Below are 24,665 nucleotides of genomic sequence, written 5' to 3' on the forward strand. Positions count from 1 at the left end.
AGCTGGCCTCTCACTCCACAGCTGACCCCACACATCAGCACTGAGATGGGCTCTCACTCCAAGAGGTGACCCCTCACATCAGCACTGAGCTGGACTCTCACTCCAAGAGGTGACCCCTTTCATCAGCACTGAGCTGGACTCTCACTCCTAGAGGTGACCCCTCACATCAGCACTGAGCTGGCCTCTCACTCCTAGAGGTGACCCCCCACATCAGCGCTGAGCTGGCCTCTCACTCCTAGAGGTGACCCCTCACTCCAGCACTGAGCTGGCCTCTCACTCCTAGAGGTGACCCCTCACATCAGCACTGAGCTGGCCTCTCACTCCACAGCTGACCCCACACATCAGCACTGAGCTGGACTCTCTCTCCAAGAGGTGACCCCTCACATCAGCACTGAGCTGGACTCTCACTCCAAGAGGTGACCCCTCTCATCAGCACTGAGCTGGACTCTCACTCCTAGAGGTGATCCCTCACATCAGCACTGAGCTGGACTCTCACTCCTAGAGGTGACCCCTCACATCAGCGCTGAGCTGGCCTCTCACTCCTAGAGGTGACCCCTCACTCCAGCACTGAGCTGGACTCTCACTCCTAGAGGTGACCCCTCACATCAGCACTGAGCTAGCCTCTCACTCCTAGAGGTGACCCCTCACATCAGCACTGAGATGGACTCTCACTCCACAGCTGACCCCTCACATCAGCACTGAGCTGGACTCTCACTCTACAGCTGATCCCTCACATCAGCACTGAGCTGGCCTCTCACTCCTAGAGGTGACCCCTCACATCAGCGCTGAGCTGGCCTCTCACTCCTAGAGGTGACCCCTCACATCAGCACTGAGCTGGACTCTCACTCCTAGAGGTGACCCCTCACATCAGCGCTGAGCTGGCTTCTCACTCCTAGAGGTGACCCCTCACACCAGCACTGAGCTGGACTCTCACTCCTAGAGGTGACACCTCACATCAGACCTGAGCTGGACTCTCACTCCTAGAGGTGACCCCTCACATCAGCAGTGAGCTGGACTCTCACTCCTAGAAGTGACCCCTCACATTAGCCCTGAGCTAGACTCTCACTCCTAGGGGTGACCCCTCACATTAGCACTGAGCTGGACTCTCACTCCTAGAGGTGAACCTCACATCAGCACTGAGCTGGCCTCTCACTCCACAGCTGACTCCTCACATCAGCACTGAGCTGGACTCTCACTCCTAGAGGTGATCCCTCACATCAGCACTGAGCTGGACTCTCACTCCACAGCTGATCCTCACATCAGCACTGAGCTGGCCTCTCACTCCTAGAGGTGACCTCTCAGACCTGCACTGAGCTGGCCTCTCACTCCACAGCTGACCCCTCACACTCTCACTCCACAGCTGACCCCTCACATCAGCACTGAGCTGGACTCTCACTCCTAGAGGTGACTCCTCACATCAGCGCTGAGCTAGCCTCTCACTCCTAGAGGTGACCCCTCACATCAGCACTGAGCTGGACTCTCACTCCTAGAGGTGACCCCTCACATCAGCCCTGAGCTGGACTCTCACTCCTTGAGGTGACCCCTCACATCAGCACTGAGCTGGACTCTCACTCCTAGAGGTGAACCTCACATCAGCACTGAGCTGGCCTCTCACTCCACAATTGACCCCTCACATCAGCACTGAGCTGGACTCTCACTCCTAGAGGTGATCCCTCACATCAGCACTGAGCTGGACTCTCACTCCTAGAGGTGACCCCTCACACCAGCACTGAGCTGGGCTCTCACTCCTAGAAGTGACCCCTCACATCAGCACTGAGCTGGACTCTCACTCCTAGAGGTGACCCCTCACATCAGCACTGAGCTGGACTCTCACTCCACAGCTGAACCCTCACATCAGCACTGAGCTGGACTCTCACCCCACAGCTGAACCCTCACATCAGCATTGAGCTGGGCTCTCACTCCTAGAGGTGACCCCTCACATCAGCACTGAGCTGGACTCTCACCCCAGAGGTGACCCCTCACATCAGCACTGAGCTGGCCTCTCACTCCTAGAGGTGACCCCTCACATCAGCACTGAGCTGGCCTCTCACTCCTAGAGGTGACCCCTCACATCAGCACTGAGCTGGGCTCTCACTCCTAGAGGTGACCCCTCACATCAGCACTGAGCTGGACTCTCACTTCTAGAGGTGAACCTCACATCAGCACTGAGCTGGGCTCTCACTCCACAGCTGACCCCTCACATCAGCACTGAGCTGGACTCTCACTCCTAGAGGTGACCCCTCACATCAGCACTGAGCTGGACTCTCACTCCTAGAGGTGACCCCTCACACCAGCACTGAGCTGGCCTCTCACTCCACAGCTGACCCCTCACATCAGCACTGAGCTGGACTCTCACTCCTAGAGGAGACCCCTCACATCAGCACTGAGCTGGACTCTCACTCCTAGAGGAGACCCCTCACATCAGCACTGAGCTGGACTCTCACCCCACAGCTGAACCCTCACATCAGCATTGAGCTGGGCTCTCACTCCTAGAGGTGACCCCTCACATCAGCACTGAGCTGGACTCTCACCCCAGAGGTGACCCCTCACATCAGCACTGAGCTGGCCTCTCACTCCTAGAGGTGACCCCTCACATCAGCACTGAGCTGGGCTCTCACTCCTAGAGGTGACCCCTCATATCAGCACTGAGCTGGACTCTCACTCCTAGAGGTGAACCTCACATCAGCACTGAGCTGGGCTCTCACTCCACAGCTGACCCCTCACATCAGCACTGAGCTGGACTCTCACTCTACAGCTGATCCCTCAGATCAGCACTGAGCTGGCCTCTCACTCCTAGAGGTGACCCCTCACATCAGCGCTGAGCTGGCCTCTCACTCCTAGAGGTGACCCCTCACATCAGCACTGAGCTGGACTCTCACTCCTAGAGGTGACTCCTCACATCAGCGCTGAGCTGGCTTCTCACTCCTAGAGGTGACCCCTCACACCACCACTGAGCTGGACTCTCACTCCTAGAGGTGACACCTCACATCAGACCTGAGCTGGACTCTCACTCCTAGAGGTGACCCCTCACATCAGCAGTGAGCTGGACTCTCACTCCTAGAGGTGACCCCTCACATTAGCCCTGAGCTGGACTCTCACTCCTAGGGGTGACCCCTCACATCAGCACTGAGCTGGACTCTCACTCCTAGAGGTGAACCTCACATCAGCACTGAGCTGGCCTCTCACTCCACAGCTGACTCCTCACATCAGCACTGAGCTGGACTCTCACTCCTAGAGGTGATCCCTCACATCAGCACTGAGCTGGACTCTCACTCCTAGAGGTGACCCCTCACATCAGCACTGAGCTGGACTCTCACTCCACAGCTGATCCTCACATCAGCACTGAGCTGGCCTCTCACTCCTAGAGGTGACCCCTCAGACCAGCACTGAGCTGCCTCTCACTCCACAGCTGACCCCTCACACTCTCACTCCACAGCTGACCCCTCACATCAGCACTGAGCTGGACTCTCACTCCTAGAGGTGACTCCTCACATCAGCGCTGAGCTGGCCTCTCACTCCTAGAGGTGACCCCTCACATCAGCACTGAGCTGGACTCTCACTCCTAGAGGTGACCCCTCACATCAGCCCTGAGCTGGACTCTCACTCCTTGAGGTGACCCCTCACATCAGCACTGAGCTGGACTCTCACTCCTAGAGGTGAACCTCACATCAGCACTGAGCTGGCCTCTAACTCCACAACTGACCCCTCACATCAGCACTGAGCTGGACTCTCACTCCTAGAGGTGACCCCTCACATCAGCACTGAGCTGGACTCTCACTCCACGGCTGATCCTCACATCAGCACTGAGCTGGCCTCTCACTCCTAGAGGTGACCCCTCACACCAGCACTGAGCTGGCCTCTCACTCCACAGCTGACCCCTCACACTCTCACTCCACAGCTGACCCCTCACATCAGCGCTGAGCTGGCCTCTCACTCCTAAAGGTGACCCCTCACATCAGCACTGAGCTGGACTCTCACTCCTAGAGGTGACCCCTCACATCAGCGCTGAGGTGGCCTCTCACTCCTAGAGGTGACCCCTCACACCAGCACTGAGCTGGCCTCTCACTCCACAGCTGACCCCTCACATCAGCACTGAGCTGGACTCTCACTCCTAGAGGAGACCCCTCACATCAGCACTGAGCTGGACTCTCACTCCTAGAGGTGACCCCTCACATCAGCACTGAGCTGGACTCTCACTCCACAGCTGATCCCTCACATCAGCACTGAGCTGGACTCTCACTCCTAGAGGTGACCCCTCACATCAGCAGTGAGCTGGACTCTCACTCCTAGAGGTGACCCCTCACATCAGCACTGAGCTGGACTCTCACTCCTAGAGGTGACCCCTCACATCAGCGCTGAGCTGGCCTCTCACTCCTATGGGTGACCCCTCACTCCAGCACTGATCTGGACTTTCACTCCTAGAGGTGACCCCTCACATCAGCACTGAGCTGGCCTCTCACTCCACAGCTGACCCCTCACATCAGCACTGAGCTGGCCTCTCACTCCACAGCTGACCCCACACATCAGCACTGAGATGGGCTCTCACTCCAAGAGGTGACCCCTCACATCAGCACTGAGCTGGACTCTCACTCCAAGAGGTGACCCCTTTCATCAGCACTGAGCTGGACTCTCACTCCTAGAGGTGACCCCTCACATCAGCACTGAGCTGGCCTCTCACTCCTAGAGGTGACCCCCCACATCAGCGCTGAGCTGGCCTCTCACTCCTAGAGGTGACCCCTCACTCCAGCACTGAGCTGGCCTCTCACTCCTAGAGGTGACCCCTCACATCAGCACTGAGCTGGCCTCTCACTCCACAGCTGACCCCACACATCAGCACTGAGCTGGACTCTCTCTCCAAGAGGTGACCCCTCACATCAGCACTGAGCTGGACTCTCACTCCAAGAGGTGACCCCTCTCATCAGCACTGAGCTGGACTCTCACTCCTAGAGGTGACCCCTCACATCAGCACTGAGCTGGACTCTCACTCCTAGAGGTGACCCCTCACATCAGCGCTGAGCTGGCCTCTCACTCCTAGAGGTGACCCCTCACTCCAGCACTGAGCTGGACTCTCACTCCTAGAGGTGACCCCTCACATCAGCACTGAGCTAGCCTCTCACTCCTAGAGGTGACCCCTCACATCAGCACTGAGATGGACTCTCACTCCACAGCTGACCCCTCACATCAGCACTGAGCTGGACTCTCACTCTACAGCTGATCCCTCACATCAGCACTGAGCTGGCCTCTCACTCCTAGAGGTGACCCCTCACATCAGCGCTGAGCTGGCCTCTCACTCCTAGAGGTGACCCCTCACATCAGCACTGAGCTGGACTCTCACTCCTAGAGGTGACCCCTCACATCAGCGCTGAGCTGGCTTCTCACTCCTAGAGGTGACCCCTCACACCAGCACTGAGCTGGACTCTCACTCCTAGAGGTGACACCTCACATCAGACCTGAGCTGGACTCTCACTCCTAGAGGTGACCCCTCACATCAGCAGTGAGCTGGACTCTCACTCCTAGAGGTGACCCCTCACATTAGCCCTGAGCTAGACTCTCACTCCTAGGGGTGACCCCTCACATTAGCACTGAGCTGGACTCTCACTCCTAGAGGTGAACCTCACATCAGCACTGAGCTGGCCTCTCACTCCACAGCTGACTCCTCACATCAGCACTGAGCTGGACTCTCACTCCTAGAGGTGATCCCTCACATCAGCACTGAGCTGGACTCTCACTCCACAGCTGATCCTCACATCAGCACTGAGCTGGCCTCTCACTCCTAGAGGTGACCTCTCAGACCTGCACTGAGCTGGCCTCTCACTCCACAGCTGACCCCTCACACTCTCACTCCACAGCTGACCCCTCACATCAGCACTGAGCTGGACTCTCACTCCTAGAGGTGACTCCTCACATCAGCGCTGAGCTAGCCTCTCACTCCTAGAGGTGACCCCTCACATCAGCACTGAGCTGGACTCTCACTCCTAGAGGTGACCCCTCACATCAGCCCTGAGCTGGACTCTCACTCCTTGAGGTGACCCCTCACATCAGCACTGAGCTGGACTCTCACTCCTAGAGGTGAACCTCACATCAGCACTGAGCTGGCCTCTCACTCCACAATTGACCCCTCACATCAGCACTGAGCTGGACTCTCACTCCTAGAGGTGATCCCTCACATCAGCACTGAGCTGGACTCTCACTCCTAGAGGTGACCCCTCACACCAGCACTGAGCTGGGCTCTCACTCCTAGAAGTGACCCCTCACATCAGCACTGAGCTGGACTCTCACTCCTAGAGGTGACCCCTCACATCAGCACTGAGCTGGACTCTCACTCCACAGCTGAACCCTCACATCAGCACTGAGCTGGACTCTCACCCCACAGCTGAACCCTCACATCAGCATTGAGCTGGGCTCTCACTCCTAGAGGTGACCCCTCACATCAGCACTGAGCTGGACTCTCACCCCAGAGGTGACCCCTCACATCAGCACTGAGCTGGCCTCTCACTCCTAGAGGTGACCCCTCACATCAGCACTGAGCTGGCCTCTCACTCCTAGAGGTGACCCCTCACATCAGCACTGAGCTGGGCTCTCACTCCTAGAGGTGACCCCTCACATCAGCACTGAGCTGGACTCTCACTCCTAGAGGTGAACCTCACATCAGCACTGAGCTGGGCTCTCACTCCACAGCTGACCCCTCACATCAGCACTGAGCTGGACTCTCACTCCTAGAGGTGACCCCTCACATCAGCACTGAGCTGGACTCTCACTCCTAGAGGTGACCCCTCACACCAGCACTGAGCTGGCCTCTCACTCCACAGCTGACCCCTCACATCAGCACTGAGCTGGACTCTCACTCCTAGAGGAGACCCCTCACATCAGCACTGAGCTGGACTCTCACTCCTAGAGGAGACCCCTCACATCAGCACTGAGCTGGACTCTCACCCCACAGCTGAACCCTCACATCAGCATTGAGCTGGGCTCTCACTCCTAGAGGTGACCCCTCACATCAGCACTGAGCTGGACTCTCACCCCAGAGGTGACCCCTCACATCAGCACTGAGCTGGCCTCTCACTCCTAGAGGTGACCCCTCACATCAGCACTGAGCTGGCCTCTCACTCCTAGAGGTGACCCCTCACATCAGCACTGAGCTGGGCTCTCACTCCTAGAGGTGACCCCTCATATCAGCACTGAGCTGGACTCTCACTCCTAGAGGTGAACCTCACATCAGCACTGAGCTGGGCTCTCACTCCACAGCTGACCCCTCACATCAGCACTGAGCTGGACTCTCACTCTACAGCTGATCCCTCAGATCAGCACTGAGCTGGCCTCTCACTCCTAGAGGTGACCCCTCACATCAGCGCTGAGCTGGCCTCTCACTCCTAGAGGTGACCCCTCACATCAGCACTGAGCTGGACTCTCACTCCTAGAGGTGACTCCTCACATCAGCGCTGAGCTGGCTTCTCACTCCTAGAGGTGACCCCTCACACCACCACTGAGCTGGACTCTCACTCCTAGAGGTGACACCTCACATCAGACCTGAGCTGGACTCTCACTCCTAGAGGTGACCCCTCACATCAGCAGTGAGCTGGACTCTCACTCCTAGAGGTGACCCCTCACATTAGCCCTGAGCTGGACTCTCACTCCTAGGGGTGACCCCTCACATCAGCACTGAGCTGGACTCTCACTCCTAGAGGTGAACCTCACATCAGCACTGAGCTGGCCTCTCACTCCACAGCTGACTCCTCACATCAGCACTGAGCTGGACTCTCACTCCTAGAGGTGATCCCTCACATCAGCACTGAGCTGGACTCTCACTCCTAGAGGTGACCCCTCACATCAGCACTGAGCTGGACTCTCACTCCACAGCTGATCCTCACATCAGCACTGAGCTGGCCTCTCACTCCTAGAGGTGACCCCTCAGACCAGCACTGAGCTGGCCTCTCACTCCACAGCTGACCCCTCACACTCTCACTCCACAGCTGACCCCTCACATCAGCACTGAGCTGGACTCTCACTCCTAGAGGTGACTCCTCACATCAGCGCTGAGCTGGCCTCTCACTCCTAGAGGTGACCCCTCACATCAGCACTGAGCTGGACTCTCACTCCTAGAGGTGACCCCTCACATCAGCCCTGAGCTGGACTCTCACTCCTTGAGGTGACCCCTCACATCAGCACTGAGCTGGACTCTCACTCCTAGAGGTGAACCTCACATCAGCACTGAGCTGGCCTCTAACTCCACAACTGACCCCTCACATCAGCACTGAGCTGGACTCTCACTCCTAGAGGTGACCCCTCACATCAGCACTGAGCTGGACTCTCACTCCACGGCTGATCCTCACATCAGCACTGAGCTGGCCTCTCACTCCTAGAGGTGACCCCTCACACCAGCACTGAGCTGGCCTCTCACTCCACAGCTGACCCCTCACACTCTCACTCCACAGCTGACCCCTCACATCAGCGCTGAGCTGGCCTCTCACTCCTAGAGGTGACCCCTCACATCAGCACTGAGCTGGACTCTCACTCCTAGAGGTGACCCCTCACATCAGCGCTGAGGTGGCCTCTCACTCCTAGAGGTGACCCCTCACACCAGCACTGAGCTGGCCTCTCACTCCACAGCTGACCCCTCACATCAGCACTGAGCTGGACTCTCACTCCTAGAGGAGACCCCTCACATCAGCACTGAGCTGGACTCTCACTCCTAGAGGTGACCCCTCACATCAGCACTGAGCTGGACTCTCACTCCACAGCTGACCCCTCACATCAGCACTGAGCTGGACTCTCACTCCTAGAGGTGACCCCTCACATCAGCAGTGAGCTGGACTCTCACTCCTAGAGGTGACCCCTCACATCAGCACTGAGCTGGACTCTCACTCCTAGAGGTGACCCCTCACATCAGCGCTGAGCTGGCCTCTCACTCCTAAGGGTGACCCCTCACTCCAGCACTGATCTGGACTTTCACTCCTAGAGGTGACCCCTCACATCAGCACTGAGCTGGCCTCTCACTCCACAGCTGACCCCTCACATCAGCACTGAGCTGGCCTCTCACTCCACAGCTGACCCCACACATCAGCACTGAGATGGGCTCTCACTCCAAGAGGTGACCCCTCACATCAGCACTGAGCTGGACTCTCACTCCAAGAGGTGACCCCTTTCATCAGCACTGAGCTGGACTCTCACTCCTAGAGGTGACCCCTCACATCAGCACTGAGCTGGCCTCTCACTCCTAGAGGTGACCCCCCACATCAGCGCTGAGCTGGCCTCTCACTCCTAGAGGTGACCCCTCACTCCAGCACTGAGCTGGCCTCTCACTCCTAGAGGTGACCCCTCACATCAGCACTGAGCTGGCCTCTCACTCCACAGCTGACCCCACACATCAGCACTGAGCTGGACTCTCTCTCCAAGAGGTGACCCCTCACATCAGCACTGAGCTGGACTCTCACTCCAAGAGGTGACCCCTCTCATCAGCACTGAGCTGGACTCTCACTCCTAGAGGTGACCCCTCACATCAGCACTGAGCTGGACTCTCACTCCTAGAGGTGACCCCTCACATCAGCGCTGAGCTGGCCTCTCACTCCTAGAGGTGACCCCTCACTCCAGCACTGAGCTGGACTCTCACTCCTAGAGGTGACCCCTCACATCAGCACTGAGCTAGCCTCTCACTCCTAGAGGTGACCCCTCACATCAGCACTGAGATGGACTCTCACTCCACAGCTGACCCCTCACATCAGCACTGAGCTGGACTCTCACTCTACAGCTGATCCCTCACATCAGCACTGAGCTGGCCTCTCACTCCTAGAGGTGACCCCTCACATCAGCGCTGAGCTGGCCTCTCACTCCTAGAGGTGACCCCTCACATCAGCACTGAGCTGGACTCTCACTCCTAGAGGTGACCCCTCACATCAGCGCTGAGCTGGCTTCTCACTCCTAGAGGTGACCCCTCACACCAGCACTGAGCTGGACTCTCACTCCTAGAGGTGACACCTCACATCAGACCTGAGCTGGACTCTCACTCCTAGAGGTGACCCCTCACATCAGCAGTGAGCTGGACTCTCACTCCTAGAGGTGACCCCTCACATTAGCCCTGAGCTAGACTCTCACTCCTAGGGGTGACCCCTCACATTAGCACTGAGCTGGACTCTCACTCCTAGAGGTGAACCTCACATCAGCACTGAGCTGGCCTTTCACTCCACAGCTGACTCCTCACATCAGCACTGAGCTGGACTCTCACTCCTAGAGGTGATCCCTCACATCAGCACTGAGCTGGACTCTCACTCCACAGCTGATCCTCACATCAGCACTGAGCTGGCCTCTCACTCCTAGAGGTGACCTCTCAGACCTGCACTGAGCTGGCCTCTCACTCCACAGCTGACCCCTCACACTCTCACTCCACAGCTGACCCCTCACATCAGCACTGAGCTGGACTCTCACTCCTAGAGGTGACTCCTCACATCAGCGCTGAGCTAGCCTCTCACTCCTAGAGGTGACCCCTCACATCAGCACTGAGCTGGACTCTCACTCCTAGAGGTGACCCCTCACATCAGCCCTGAGCTGGACTCTCACTCCTTGAGGTGACCCCTCACATCAGCACTGAGCTGGACTCTCACTCCTAGAGGTGAACCTCACATCAGCACTGAGCTGGCCTCTCACTCCACAATTGACCCCTCACATCAGCACTGAGCTGGACTCTCACTCCTAGAGGTGATCCCTCACATCAGCACTGAGCTGGACTCTCACTCCGAGAGGTGACCCCTCACATCAGCACTGAGCTGGACTCTCACTCCACAGCTGATCCTCACATCAGCACTGAGCTGGCCTCTCACTCCTAGAGGTGACCCCTCACACCAGCACTGAGCTGGCCTCTCACTCCACAGCTGACCCCTCACACTCTCACTCCACAGCTGACCCCTCACATCTACAATGAGCTGGACTCTCACTCCTAGAGGTGACTCCTCACATCAGCGCTGAGCTGGCCTCTCACTCCTAGAGGTGATCTCTCACATCAGCACTGAGCTGGACTCTCACTCCTAGAGGTGACCCCTCACATCAGCGCTGAGCTGGCCTCTCACTCCTAGAGGTGACCCCTCACACCAGCACTGAGCTGGCCTCTCACTCCACAGCTGACCCCTCACATCAGCACTGAGCTGGACTCTCACTCCTAGAGGAGACCCCTCACATCAGCACTGAGCTGGACTCTCACTCCTAGAGTTGATCCCTCAAATCAGCACTGAGCTGGACTCTCACTCCACAGCTGACCCCTCACATCAGCACTGATCTGGACTCTCACTCCTAGAGGTGACCCCTCACATCAGCACTGAGCTGGACTCTCACTCCTAGAGGTGACCCCTCACATCAGCACTGAGCTGGACTCTCACTCCTAGAGGTGACCCCTCACATCAGCGCTGAGCTGGCCTCTCACTCCTAAGGGTGACCCCTCACTCCAGCACTGAGCTGGACTCTCACTCCTAGAGGTGACCCCTCACATCAGCACTGAGCTGGCCTCTCACTCCTAGAGGTGACCCCCCACATCAGCGCTGAGCTGGCCTCTCACTCCTAGAGGTGACCCCTCACTCCAGCACTGAGCTGGACTCTCACTCCTAGAGGTGACCCCTCACATCAGCACTGAGCTGGCCTCTCACTCCACAGCTGACCCCACACATCAGCACTGAGCTGGACTCTCTCTCCAAGAGGTGACCCCTCACATCAGCACTGAGCTGGACTCTCACTCCAAGAGGTGACCCCTCTCATCAGCACTGAGCTGGACTCTCACTCATAGAGGTGACCCCTCACATCAGCACTGAGCTGGACTCTCACTCCTAGAGGTGACCCCTCACATCAGCGCTGAGCTGGCCTCTCACTCCTAGAGGTGACCCCTCACTCCAGCACTGAGCTGGACTCTCACTCCTAGAGGTGACCCCTCACATCAGCACTGAGCTAGCCTCTCACTCCTAGAGGTGACCCCTCACATCAGCACTGAGATGGACTCTCACTCCACAGCTGACCCCTCACATCAGCACTGAGCTGGACTCTCACTCTACAGCTGATCCCTCACATCAGCACTGAGCTGGCCTCTCACTCCTAGAGGTGACCCCTCACATCAGCGCTGAGCTGGCCTCTCACTCCTAGAGGTGACCCCTCACATCAGCACTGAGCTGGACTCTCACTCCTAGAGGTGACCCCTCACATCAGCGCTGAGCTGGCTTCTCACTCCTAGAGGTGACCCCTCACACCAGCACTGAGCTGGACTCTCACTCCTAGAGGTGACACCTCACATCAGACCTGAGCTGGACTCTCACTCCTAGAGGTGACCCCTCACATCAGCAGTGAGCTGGACTCTCACTCCTAGAGGTGACCCCTCACATCAGCCCTGAGCTGGACTCTCACTCCTAGAGGTGATCCCTCACATCAGCACTGAGCTGGACTCTCACTCCTAGAGGTGAACCTCACATCAGCACTGAGCTGGCCTCTCACTCCTAGAGGTGACCCCTCACATCAGCACTGAGCTGGACTCTCACTCCACAGCTGATCCTCACATCAGCACTGAGCTGGCCTCTCACTCCTAGAGGTGACCCCTCAGACCAGCACTGAGCTGGCCTCTCACTCCACAGCTGACCCCTCACACTCTCACTCCACAGCTGACCCCTCACATCAGCACTGAGCTGGACTCTCACTCCTAGAGGTGACTCCTCACATCAGCGCTGAGCTGGCCTCTCACTCCTAGAGGTGACCCCTCACATCAGCACTGAGCTGGACTCTCACTCCTAGAGGTGACCCCTCACATCAGCCCTGAGCTGGACTCTCACTCCTTGAGGTGACCCCTCACATCAGCACTGAGCTGGACTCTCACTCCTAGAGCTGAACCTCACATCAGCACTGAGCTGGCCTCTCACTCCACAACTGACCCCTCACATCAGCACTGAGCTGGACTCTCACTCCTAGAGGTGATCCCTCACATCAGCACTGAGCTGGACTCTCACTCCTAGAGGTGACCCCTCACATCAGCACTGAGCTGGACTCCCATTCCACAGCTGATCCTCACATCAGCACTGAGCTGGCCTCTCACTCCTAGAGGTGACCCCTCACACCAGCACTGAGCTGGCCTCTCACTCCACAGCTGACCCCTCACACTCTCACTCCACAACTGACCCCTCACATCAGCACTGAGCTGGACTCTCACTCCTAGAGGTGACTCCTCACATCAGCGCTGAGCTGGCCTCTCACTCCACAGCTGACCCCTCACATCAGCACTGAGCTGGACTCTCACTCCTAGAGGTGACCCCTCACATCAGCACTGAGCTGGACTCTCACTCCACAGCTGACCCCTCACATCAGCACTGAGCTGGACTCTCACTCCTAGAGGTGACCCCTCACATCAGCACTGAGCTGGACTCTCACTCCTAGAGGTGACCCCTCACATCAGCACTGAGCTGGACTCTCACTCCTAGAGGTGACCCCTCACATCAGCGCTGAGCTGGCCTCTCACTCCTAAGGGTGACCCCTCACTCCAGCACTGAGCTGGACTCTCACTCCTAGAGGTGACCCCTCACATCAGCACTGAGCTGGCCTCTCACTCCACAGCTGACCCCTCACATCAGCACTGAGCTGGACTCTCACTCCAAGAGGTGACCCCTCTCATCAGCACTGAGCTGGACTCTCACTCCTAGAGGTGACCCCTCACATCAGCACTGAGCTGGCCTCTCACTCCTAGAGGTGACCCCTCACATCAGCGCTGAGCTGGACTCTCACTCCTAGAGGTGACCCTTCACATCAGCACTGAGCTGGTCTCTCACTCCACAGCTGACCCCACACATCAGCACTGAGCTGGACTCTCTCTCCAAGAGGTGACCCCTCACATCAGCACTGAGCTGGACTCTCACTCCAAGAGGTGACCCCTCACATCAGCACTGAGCTGGACTCTCACTCCTAGAGGTGACCCCTCACATCAGCGCTGAGCTGGCCTCTCACTCCTAGAGGTGACCCCTCACATCAGCGCTGAGCTGGACTCTCACTCCTAGAGGTGACCCCTCACATCAGCGCTGAGATGGACTCTCACTCCTAGAGGTGACCCCTCACTCCAGCACTGAGCTGGACTCTCACTCCTAGAGGTGACCCCTCACATCAGCACTGAGCTGGCCTCTCACTCCACAGCTGACCCCTCACATCAGCGCTGAGCTGGACTCTCACTCCTAGAGGTGACCCCTCACATCAGCACTGAGCTGGCCTCTCACTCCACAGCTGACCCTTCACATCAGCGCTGAGCTGGCCTCTCACTCCTAGAGGTGACCCCTCACTCCAGCACTGAGCTGGACTCTCACTCCTAGAGGTGACCCCTCACATCAGCACTGAGCTGGCCTCTCACTCCACAGCTGACCCCTCACATCAGCACTGAGCTGGACTCTCACTCCACAGCTGACCCCTCACATCAGCACTGAGCTGGACTCTCACTCCACAGCTGGCCCCTCACATCAGCACTGAGCCGGCCTCTCACTCCACAGCTGACCCCTCACATCAGCCCTGAGCTGGACTCTCACTCCTAGGGGTCACCCCTCCCTGGGCTGTTTTCTCACCGTTTCACAAGGCCCCTGCATTGGTGAGACCCCACGCGGCTGCCTGTTATAATTATAAAACCCCGCGGTTGTCACGTTCCCCCTCTCCCGACCCCCGACCTAAAACCCCCCCCACCCCTCACCCCCACCGCCGCACAAGCTGCATAGTGCAGCACTCAATGTAGTTTGGAGCAGTACTTTCTAAACATGAGCTAAGTGCTGCTGGGTGCTGTGGGTGCTGCTGGGTGCTGCTGGTGCTGCTGGGTGCTGCTGGTGCTGCTGGGTGCTGCGGGTGCTGCAGGGTGCTGCAGTTGCTGCTGGTGCTGCGGGTGTTGCTGGTGCTGCTGGGGTCTGCGGGTGCTGCTAGGTGCTGGGGTGCTGCTAGGTGCTGCGGGTGCTGTGGGTGCTGAGGTGTTTCTGGTGCTGCTAGGTGCTGCGGGTGCTGTGGGTGTTGCTGGTGCTGCTGGGGGCTGCCGGTGTCCTGTTAGGTGCTGCGGGTGCTGCTGGGTGCTGCTGGTGCTGCTGGGGGCTGCGGGTGTCCTGTTAGGTGCTGCTGGGTGCTGCTGGGGGCTGCTGGTGCTGCTGGGTGCTGCGGGTGCTGAGGTGTTTCTGGTGCTGCTGGGTGCTGCGGGTGCTGAGGTGTTTCTGGTGCTGCTGCGGGTGCTGCTGGTCCTGCTGGGTGCTGCGGGTGCTGCTATGTGCTGCAGGTGCTGCTGGGTGCTGCTGGGTGCTGCTGGTGCTGCTGGGTGCTGCGGGTGCTGCTGGGTGTTGCTGGGTGCTGCTAGGTGCTGATGGGTGCTGCTGGGTGCTGCGGGTGCTGCTAGGTGCTGCAGGTGCTGCTGGGTGTTGTTGGGTGCTGCTAGGTGCTGCTGGGTGCTGCTGGGTGCTGCTGGTGCTGCTGGGTGCTGCGGGTGCTGCTAGGTGCTGCTGGTGCTGCTGGGTGCTGCTAGGTGCTGCAGGTGCTGCTGGTGCTGCTGGGTGCTGCTGGTGCTGTGGGTGCTGCTGGGTGCTGCTGGTGCTGCTGGTGACGGAGAGTGATGGGGTGACCGAGGTACAGGCACCCAATTAGTGATTGAGAGTGATGGAGTGACTGGAGTACAACCCCTTGAGTGGCTCTGAGTGTCGGGGTGATTGGGGTACAGGCACCCCCTGAGTGACTGAGAGTGCTGCGGTGACTGGGGTACAGCCAACCCCGGAGTGACTGAGAGTGCCGGGGTGACTGGGGTACAGCCACCCCCTGAGTGACGGAGCGTGACGGAGCGTGACTGGGGTACAGGCAGGAGGTCAGAGAGTGCTGGGGTGACCAGGGTACAGCCACTACCTGAGTGACTGACAGTGCCAGGGTGAATGAGTATAGGACCCGCTGAGTGGCTGAGAGGTTCTTAGGAGGGAGCTTAGAGAGTGCCGGGGTGACTGGGTACAGCCCCCCCTGAGTGGCAGAGAGTGCTGGGGTGACTGGGTACAGCGCCCCCCCAAGTGACCGAGCGTGCTGAGGTGACTGGGTGTGAGAGACTGGCTCCTTGTTGCATTACCTGCAGGAAAGTACCATCTTGCCTGGCATGTTACCCCCATATTTCACTGTATATATGTTGTTTTAGCCTATGTGTCACTGGGACCCTGCCAGCCAGGGCCCCAGTGCTCATACGTGTGCCCTGTATGTGTTCCCTGTGTGATGCCTAACTGTCTCACTGAGGCTCTGCTAACCAGAACCTCAGTGGGTATTATCTCTGCTTTCCAAATTTGTCACTGCAGGCTAATGACAAAATTTAACAAATTCACATTGGCATACTGGTACACCCATATTATTCGCTTGTATATGGTACTTAGGTACCCAGGGTATTGGGGTTCCAGGAGATCCCTATGGGCTGCAGCATTTCTTTAGCCACCCACAGGGAGATCTGACAATTCTTACACAGGCCTGCCACTGCAGCCTGAGTGAAATAACGTCCACGTTATTTCACAGCCATTTTTCACTGCACTTAAGTAACTTATAAGTCACCTATATGTCTAACCTTCACCTGGTGAAGGTTGGGTGCCAAGTTACTTAGGCCCTCATTCCGACCCGGAGGGCAGAGGAAGCACCGCCAACAGGCTGGCGGTGCTTCCCGGGCCATTCTGACCGCGGCGGTAAAGCTGCGGTCAGAAAAGGGGAACCGGCGGTTTCCCGCCTGTTTTCCCCTGGCCCAGGGAATCCTCCATGGCGGCGCTGCTTGCAGAGCCGCCATGGGGATTCCGACCCCCTTTCCGCCAGCCTGTTCCTGGCGGTTTACACCGCCAGGAAGAGGCTGGCGGGAACAGGTGTCGTGGGGCCACTGCACCCGTCGCACCCCTGCAAATCCGCCGGCTCCATTCGGAGCCGGCTTCCTCTTTGCAGGGGCTTTCCCGCTGGGCCGGCGGGCGATCTTTTGGAGATCGCCCGCCGGCCCAGCGGGAAAGTTGTAATGACCCCCGCGGTCATTTGACCGCGGTGCGGTCTTTTGGAGGTTTCCGCCCGGCGGGCGGCACCCGCCGCCCGCCGGGGCCGGAATGACCCCCTTAGTGTGTGAGCACCCTGGCACTAGCCAAGGTGCCCCCACATCGTTCAGGGCAAATTCCCCAAACTTTGTGAGTGCGGGGACACCATTACACGCGTGCACTATACATAGGTCACTACCTATGTATAGCGTCACAATGGTATCTCCGAACATGGCCATGTAACATGTCTAAGATCATGGAATTGTCACCCCAATACCATTCTGGTATTGGGGGGACAATTCCATGATCCCCCGGGTCTCTAGCACAGAACGCGGGTGCTGCCAAACTGCCTTTCCGGGGTTTTCACTGCAGCTGCTGCCAACCCCTCAGACAGGATTCTGCCGTCCTGGGGTCCAGGCAGCCCTGGCCCAGGAAGGCAGAACAAAGGACTTCCTCAGAGAGAGGGTGTTACAACCTCTCCCTTTGGAAATAGGTGTGAAGGGCTGGGGAGGAGTAGCCTCCCCCAGCCTCTGGAAATGCTTTGATGGGCACAGATGGTGCCCATCTCTGCATAAGCCAGTCTACAACGGTTCAGGGATCCCCCAGCCCTGCTCTGACGCGAAACTGGACAAAGGAAAGGGGAGTGACCACTCCCCTGACCAGCACCTCCCCAGGGGAGGTGCCCAGAGCTCCTCCAGTGTGTTCCAGACCTCTGCCATCTTGGAAACAGAGGTGTTGGGGGCACACTGGACTGCTCTGAGTGGCCAATGCCAGCAGGTGACGTCAGAGACCCCCTCTGATAGGCTCTTACCTTTCTTGGTAGCCAATCCTCCTTTCTTGATAGCCAAACCTCCTTTTCTGGCTATTTAGGGTCTCTCCTCTGGGGAATTCTGCAGATAACGAATGCAAGATCTCATCAGAGTTCCTCTGCACTTCCCTCTTTGACTTCTGCCAAGGATTGACCACTGACTGCTCCAGGACACCTGCAAAACTGCAACAAAGTAGCAAGATGACTACCAGCAACATTGTAGCACCTCATCCTGCCGTCTTTCTCGACTGTTTCCTGGTGGTGCATGCTCTGGGGGTCACCTGCTTTCACCCTGCACTGGAAGGCAAGGAGAAATCCCCCGTGGGTCGACGGAATCTTCCCCCTGCTACCGCAGGCACCAAAAGACTGCATCACCGGTTCTCTGGGTCCCCTCTCATCCTGAAGACCGTGGTTCCTGGAACACAGGAGCTGGATCCAAGTGACCCCCACAGTCCAGTGATCCTTCAGTCCAAGTTTGGTGGAGGTAAGTCCTTGCCTCCCCACACTAGACAGCAAACCTGTGTATTGCGTGATTTGCAGCTGCTCCGGCTCCTGTGCACTCCATCCTGCAGTGCTCAACCCTCTGAGTTGACCTCTGGTGTCGTGGGACCCTCCTTTGTGACTATGAGCCAGCTCCGGTTCACAAATCTTCTAAGTGCCTGTTCGGGTACGTCTGCGGGAGCTGCCTGCTTTTGAGGGGGCTCTCTGAGTTGCTGAGCGCCCCCTCTGTCTGCTCCTCCAAGGGGCGACATCCTGGTCCTTCCTGGTCCCCAACAGCACCCAAAAACCTCTACCACAACCCTTGCAGCTAGCAAGGCTTGTTTGTGGTATTTCTGCATGGGAACACTTCTGCAACCTTCAGCACGCCGTGGGACATCTTCCATTCAAAGGAGAAGTTCCTAGCTCTCTTCATTGTTGCAGAATCCTAAGCTTTGTCCATCCAGAGGCAGCTTCCTTTCACCTTCATCCGGGGTTTCCTGGGCTCCTGCCCCCCCTGGACACTATCGCGACTCTTGGACTTGGTCCCTCTTGCCTTGCAGGTCCTCAGGTCCAGGAATCCGTCTTCAGTGCTTTGCTGGTGTTTGTGGTTCTTTCAGAATCCCCCTATCACGACTATTGTGTCCTTTTGGGGTAGTAGGTGTACTTTACTCCTACTTTTCAGGGTCTGGGGTGGGGTATCTTGGACACCCTGACTGTTTTCTTAGAGTCCCAGCGACCCTCTACAAGCTCCCATAGGTCTGGGGTCCATTCGTGATTCGCATTCCACTTTTGGAGTATATGGTTTGTGTTGCCCCTAGACCTATGTTCGCCTATTGCAACCTATTGTAATTCTACAGTTTGCATTACATTTCTTACTCTTACTTACCTGTTTTGGGTTTGTGTACATATAACTTGTGTATATTACTTACCTTCTTACTGAGGGTACTCACTGAGATACTTGTGGCAAATTGTCATAAAAATAAAGTACCTTTATGTTTAGTCACTCCGTGTATTGTGTTTTCTTATGATATTTTGCATATGACACTAGTGGTATCGAAGGAGCTTTGCATGTCTCCTAGTTTAGCCTCAGCTGCTTTGCCATAGCTACCTTCTATCAGCCTCAGCTGCTAGATACACCTCTATTCTACTAATAAGGGATAACTGGACCTGGTACAGATTGTAAGTACCACAAGGTACCCACTATAAGCCAGGCCAGCCTTCTACAGTACCCCCCACTTTTTGCCTGGTTTCTGAATGCAACTTGGACTGGAGTGCACTGGGATCCTGCTAACTAGGTTCCCAGTGCCAGTGTTCTTTCCCTAAAACACCTTAGAGGTGCCCCCTGAAAAAGATAACTACGCTGGCATGGTTGCTGACTGGTCCCATCCACCCTGCTGCCTCCAGACAGCCAATATACAAACCTTGGGGGAGAGCCCTGACTCTCTGGTTTGTGAAACAAAGCCCTTCCTGGGTGGAGGAGCTAACTCCCCCCCCCTCAGTAATATGTGACACCCTGGCAGTGAGCTTCAAAGGCCTACCGCCCTTGAAACTCGACCCTCAGGCCTGCTGCTAGCAGCAGATGGCCTCCCCTTTTGATAAACCCCACCCTTGGAGGGAGCAAAGGCGGGAAACCACAAAAAGGGTTGGAGGAGTCAGCAGGCACACCATAGCCTCCGCCGACTACGTCCTCCTCGGCGACCTGAACTTCCACCTGAAGAATAACAACGACCCCAACTCCACCACCCTAATCGACAATCTCACCACCCTCGGACTCAGACAACTCGCCACTACGCCAACACACTCCGCTGGCCACATGCTGGACCCTGTCTTCTCCGCTAGCTCCTACATCACCTTCAGCCACACCACCGAACTTCCATGAACCGACCACCGCTGCATCCACTTCACCTTCCAGAAACCCACCATGCACCACCGCACCCAACAGATCCCCCGCCGCAACTGGGGCAAAATCAGCCAAGTCCAGCTGAACACCTGCCTCGCTCGAAAACAACCCACCGATCCCGAGCTCGATGCCTACAACCTCTGGCGCTGGATTGACGACTGCGCCAACACACTCGCCCTGCTCAATAAACCCTCCAACAGAGGTGCCAACAAAAGAGCCAGCTGGTTCACCTCGGATCCTCAAGCCTCCAAGCAAACCTGCCGGAAACTGGAGAGAAAATGGCTCCTGGAACAGACACCGGACAACCACGCAGCCTTCCAGAATGCCATCCGCAATCACCATCACCTCATCAGATCTGCCAAGAAAACCTCCTTCAAACGCCTGGACAACAACAAACACAACAGCAAGGAGCTCTTCAACATCGTGAATGAACTTTCCAACCCCAGCTCCAGCACAAACGACATCCCACCTTCACAAGACCTGTGCAACTCCCTCGCTGCCTTCTTCCACCACAAGATCACAGACATCTATGTCAGCCTCAACAACCAGACCACCCCGCCAATCACCGACTCCTCAGACTCTCCACCCACCTTCAACTACCACGCCCTGCTCGTCTGGGCAAACGTGAACAAAGACGACACAATCAAAACCATGAGCACCATCCACTCTGGATCTCCGTCAGACCCATGCCCGCACCACATCTTTAGCAAAGCAAGTGCCACCATTGCACCCCACCTTTTCCGGCCAAAGTCATCGAGAAGATCGTCAACAGACAACTGACCCACTACCTCGAAGAAACAACATCCTGGACCCTTCCCAGTCAGGGTTCCGCAGCAACCACAGTACGGAAACCGCCTGCATCGCCGCCACCGACGACATCAGAGCCCTGCTTGACAACGGCGAAACTGCGGCCCTCATCCTCCTGGACCTCTCGGCTGCCTTCGACAGCGTTAGCCACCGCATCCTACGCACACGCCTCCATAACGTAGGAATCCAAGACAAAGCTCTAGGGTGGACCACCTCCTTCCACTCTGGCAGAACCCAGAGCGTCCGCCTCCCCCGTTTCCGCTCCGAAGCCTCCAAGATCATCTGTGGTGTTCCCCAAGGATCATCCCTCAGCCCTACACTATTCAACGTCTACATGGCCCCGCTTGCCCACGTCGCTTGGCTACACAACCTCAACATCATCTCCTACGCCAACGACACCCAACTGATCCTCTCCCTCACCAAGGACCCCCTCACCGCCAAATCCAACCTCCACGAAGGAATGGCGCCGAATGGATGAGGAACAGCAAACTAAAGTTGAACTCAGACAAGACAGAGGTCCTCATCCTCGGCACCAACCCCTCAGCCTGGAACGACTCCTGGTGGCCGACCGCTCTGGGAGCAGCCCCAACACCCACCAACCAAGCACGCAACCTGGGTGTCATCCTCGACTCTACACTCTCCATGATCAAGCAAGTCAGCGCCGTCTCCTCATCCTGCTTCAACACCCTCTGCATGCTCCGCAAGATCTACAGATGGATCCCCACAGATACAAGAAGAACAGTCACCCAAGCCCTCGTCAGCTGCAAACTTGACTATGGAAATGCCCTCTACGCAGGAGCCCCGGCAAAACTCCTCAAACGGCTGCAACACATTCAAAACGCCTCCGCACGCCTGATCCTCGATGCCCACAGACACAGCCACATCACTCCCCTTCTGAGAGACCTACACTGGCTCCCCATCAACAAAAGGATAACCTTCAAGCTCCTCACCCACGCACACAAGGCGCTCCACAACACCGGTCCAGCCTACCTCAACAGATGACTCACCTTCTACACCCGGTACCGCCAACTCCGATCAGTCGACCTCGCCCTTGCCACCGTCCCCCGCATCTGAAGAGCAACTACCGGAGGCAGATCCTTCCCCCACCTCGCCGCCAAGACCTGGAACACCCTCCCCTTTGCCCCTACGACAGTCCGAAGACCTACTGACTTTCAGGAAGCGGCTCAAAACCTGGCATTTTGAGCAGTAGAAGCAGTCCCCGCCCCCTCAGCGCCTTGAGACCCTCGCGGGTCGTAGTGCGCTCTACAAATAGACCGATTGATTGATTCATTGAGGAGTGGCCTCACCTAGCCTGCACCACCCCTAAGGGGCTTGCATACAAAGTGGACCATTCATTTCAATTTTTCTCCATCTTGGAATGGAGAAAAATAGCCAATCAGGTTAAGGGAAGTGACCCTTCCCACAGGATGTGGTCACTGTAGTGGGTGTAGCCACCCAAGGATAAGTGTCCCATTGGACATTACCAGGTTCCCCCTAAAACATCCACTAAATTCAGTATTTAGTGGGCTCCCGAGCCCAAGATTAAGATTTGAAAAGGATTTGAGGAAGAAAAGAAGACCAGCACCAAAAGAAGACCACAGCAAGAGAACTGAGGACCTGCTGCACAAGAAAAGGTGCCAAACCCTGCCTGCTGCACCCAGGTCGCGAAAATCACCGCTGTGGAGGAGATACACATTGGACTGACCCCAAGAAACCGAGGGAACCTCCAGGTTTCAAGGACCACCCCAGAACTCCCTCCTGAGTGGAGGCTTCACTCATGAAAAACAGGAAGACTGCAAAGGACCAAAAAAAACAGTGAAGGTCACTTCACTAAATCGCCAATATCTCTGCGACCGGAAGTCACAGCCAGACCTGACGAAACACCAATGGCAACCCAGATGTGACCTACAACTGTGCCAAGTTTGGTGGCGCCGCGCCCTCTAGTGGCTGAGGTACAACAATACCCTGGGTACTGGTCAGCTGATATCGGACAACCAGAAAACCAGCTCTCCCCCGAGCTGAAAATAGATCAGGAGGAAGCCCCTGTTGAGGGACTTCAGGAACACCTGGGACCTCCAACCAGAGTGCCCCCGTTGTCCTGCAGCGACTTACCTCCAGAACCAAAGGGCATCTCTGCGCACAGCTCCTGGCTCACCGATTTGCTCTGCACCTGGCCACCCTGTGCCCTGCAATGAATATCCTGCTATTCCCTAAGGGTCCCTCACCCCTTGCGACCTCGGCACTCCAAGGTGACCCCAAGGAACCATCTTTAAACTTACCTGTGCAGTGCTTTTCCAAGTGTTCCCTTGCAGTGGTCCTGCACCAGCTACAGAGATATTTTCCTGCTGTTCCCACCAGAACCGGGAGCTGCCCGAACTTCTCCAGCTGGCACAGTGTGCCCACCAATAACCTTGGCCAACCTGCAAAAGAAGAACTTGGCAAACCAACTGTACGATTTTATATGCATTTTTAAAAGTGATCCTCCATTGATTCCTATGGTGCGTAATTACACATAAAAAGACTATTTTTATTAAACTTCAAAAATTCATATCTTGAAAAGTATTTACACATCTTGTTCTTAAAATTTATATAAAAATCTGAAGTATGTTTATAAATTTGGTCTCGAGTTATTCCTTTGAGTGTGTGAGTTGCAATATTGATACTGTGGGCACAACAAATGCTTTGCACTTCTACAAGATTCACCTAACTGCTCGACCAAGCTACCATACAAATTAGAGCATTAGGTGGTCTAGTTTTTTTACACCTGTAAACCAGCCTGTGGCTGCCTGGACCCCCTGCCCAGTGTGCCTAGCTTTGCACATTACACAGAGGGCCAGTCCTACACTCAGTCACACTGGCACTCTCAGTCACTCAGGCGGTGGCTGTACCCCAGTCACCCTAGCACTCTCAGTCACTCAAGCACATAGTCCACAATATCTTGCTTGGGCTCTTTCAGAGGCTCCTCCCAGCCCTCCCTAACAAGACTTATTGGTCCCCTAACAGGGTGCCCAAACAAAATCTCAAATGGAGAGAAACCTACACCATGTGTGGCACTTCCCTGTAGGCAAACAGCAGGCAAGGAAGCAGGACATCCCATCTCCTTCTGAGTTTTTCTGGGAGTCCTCCAATCATGCCTTTTATGGTCTAATTAAATCTTTCAACCAACCCATTTGTTGGAGGATGGTGTGGGGGACTGAACCTATAGGTCACACCACATTCCTTCCACATGAGTTTTAAGTATGCAGACATGAAGTGTGAACCCCTGTCTTATACAGCCTCCTTAGGGAACCATACCCTGGTGAAAATACCCAGGAGGGCTTTTGCAACTGCAGGACCAGTAATGGTTCTAAGGGGTATAGCCTCAGGATATCCAGTGACATGATCCACTATCACTAGTATGTATCTGTGTCCTGAAGCTGTTTGAGGGTCAAGGGGGCCAACAATATCAACCCTTAGCCTTTCAAAGGATACCCCAACCACAGGTAGTGGCATTAAGGGGGCCTTTAAGTGTCCACCTTCTTTGCCACTGGCTTGGCAGGTAGTGCAGGACTGACAAACATCCTTCAATTTTTGGACATTCCTGGCCAATAAAAGTAGTTAATTAACCTACTCTAAGTTTAATTTTGGCCCAGATGCCCAACTAGGGGAAAGTAATGGGCTAGAGTGAGGAGAAATTCTCTGA

This window comes from Pleurodeles waltl, chromosome 6, assembly GCF_031143425.1.
Source record: "Pleurodeles waltl isolate 20211129_DDA chromosome 6, aPleWal1.hap1.20221129, whole genome shotgun sequence".
Classification (NCBI taxonomy): Eukaryota; Metazoa; Chordata; class Amphibia; order Caudata; family Salamandridae; genus Pleurodeles; species Pleurodeles waltl.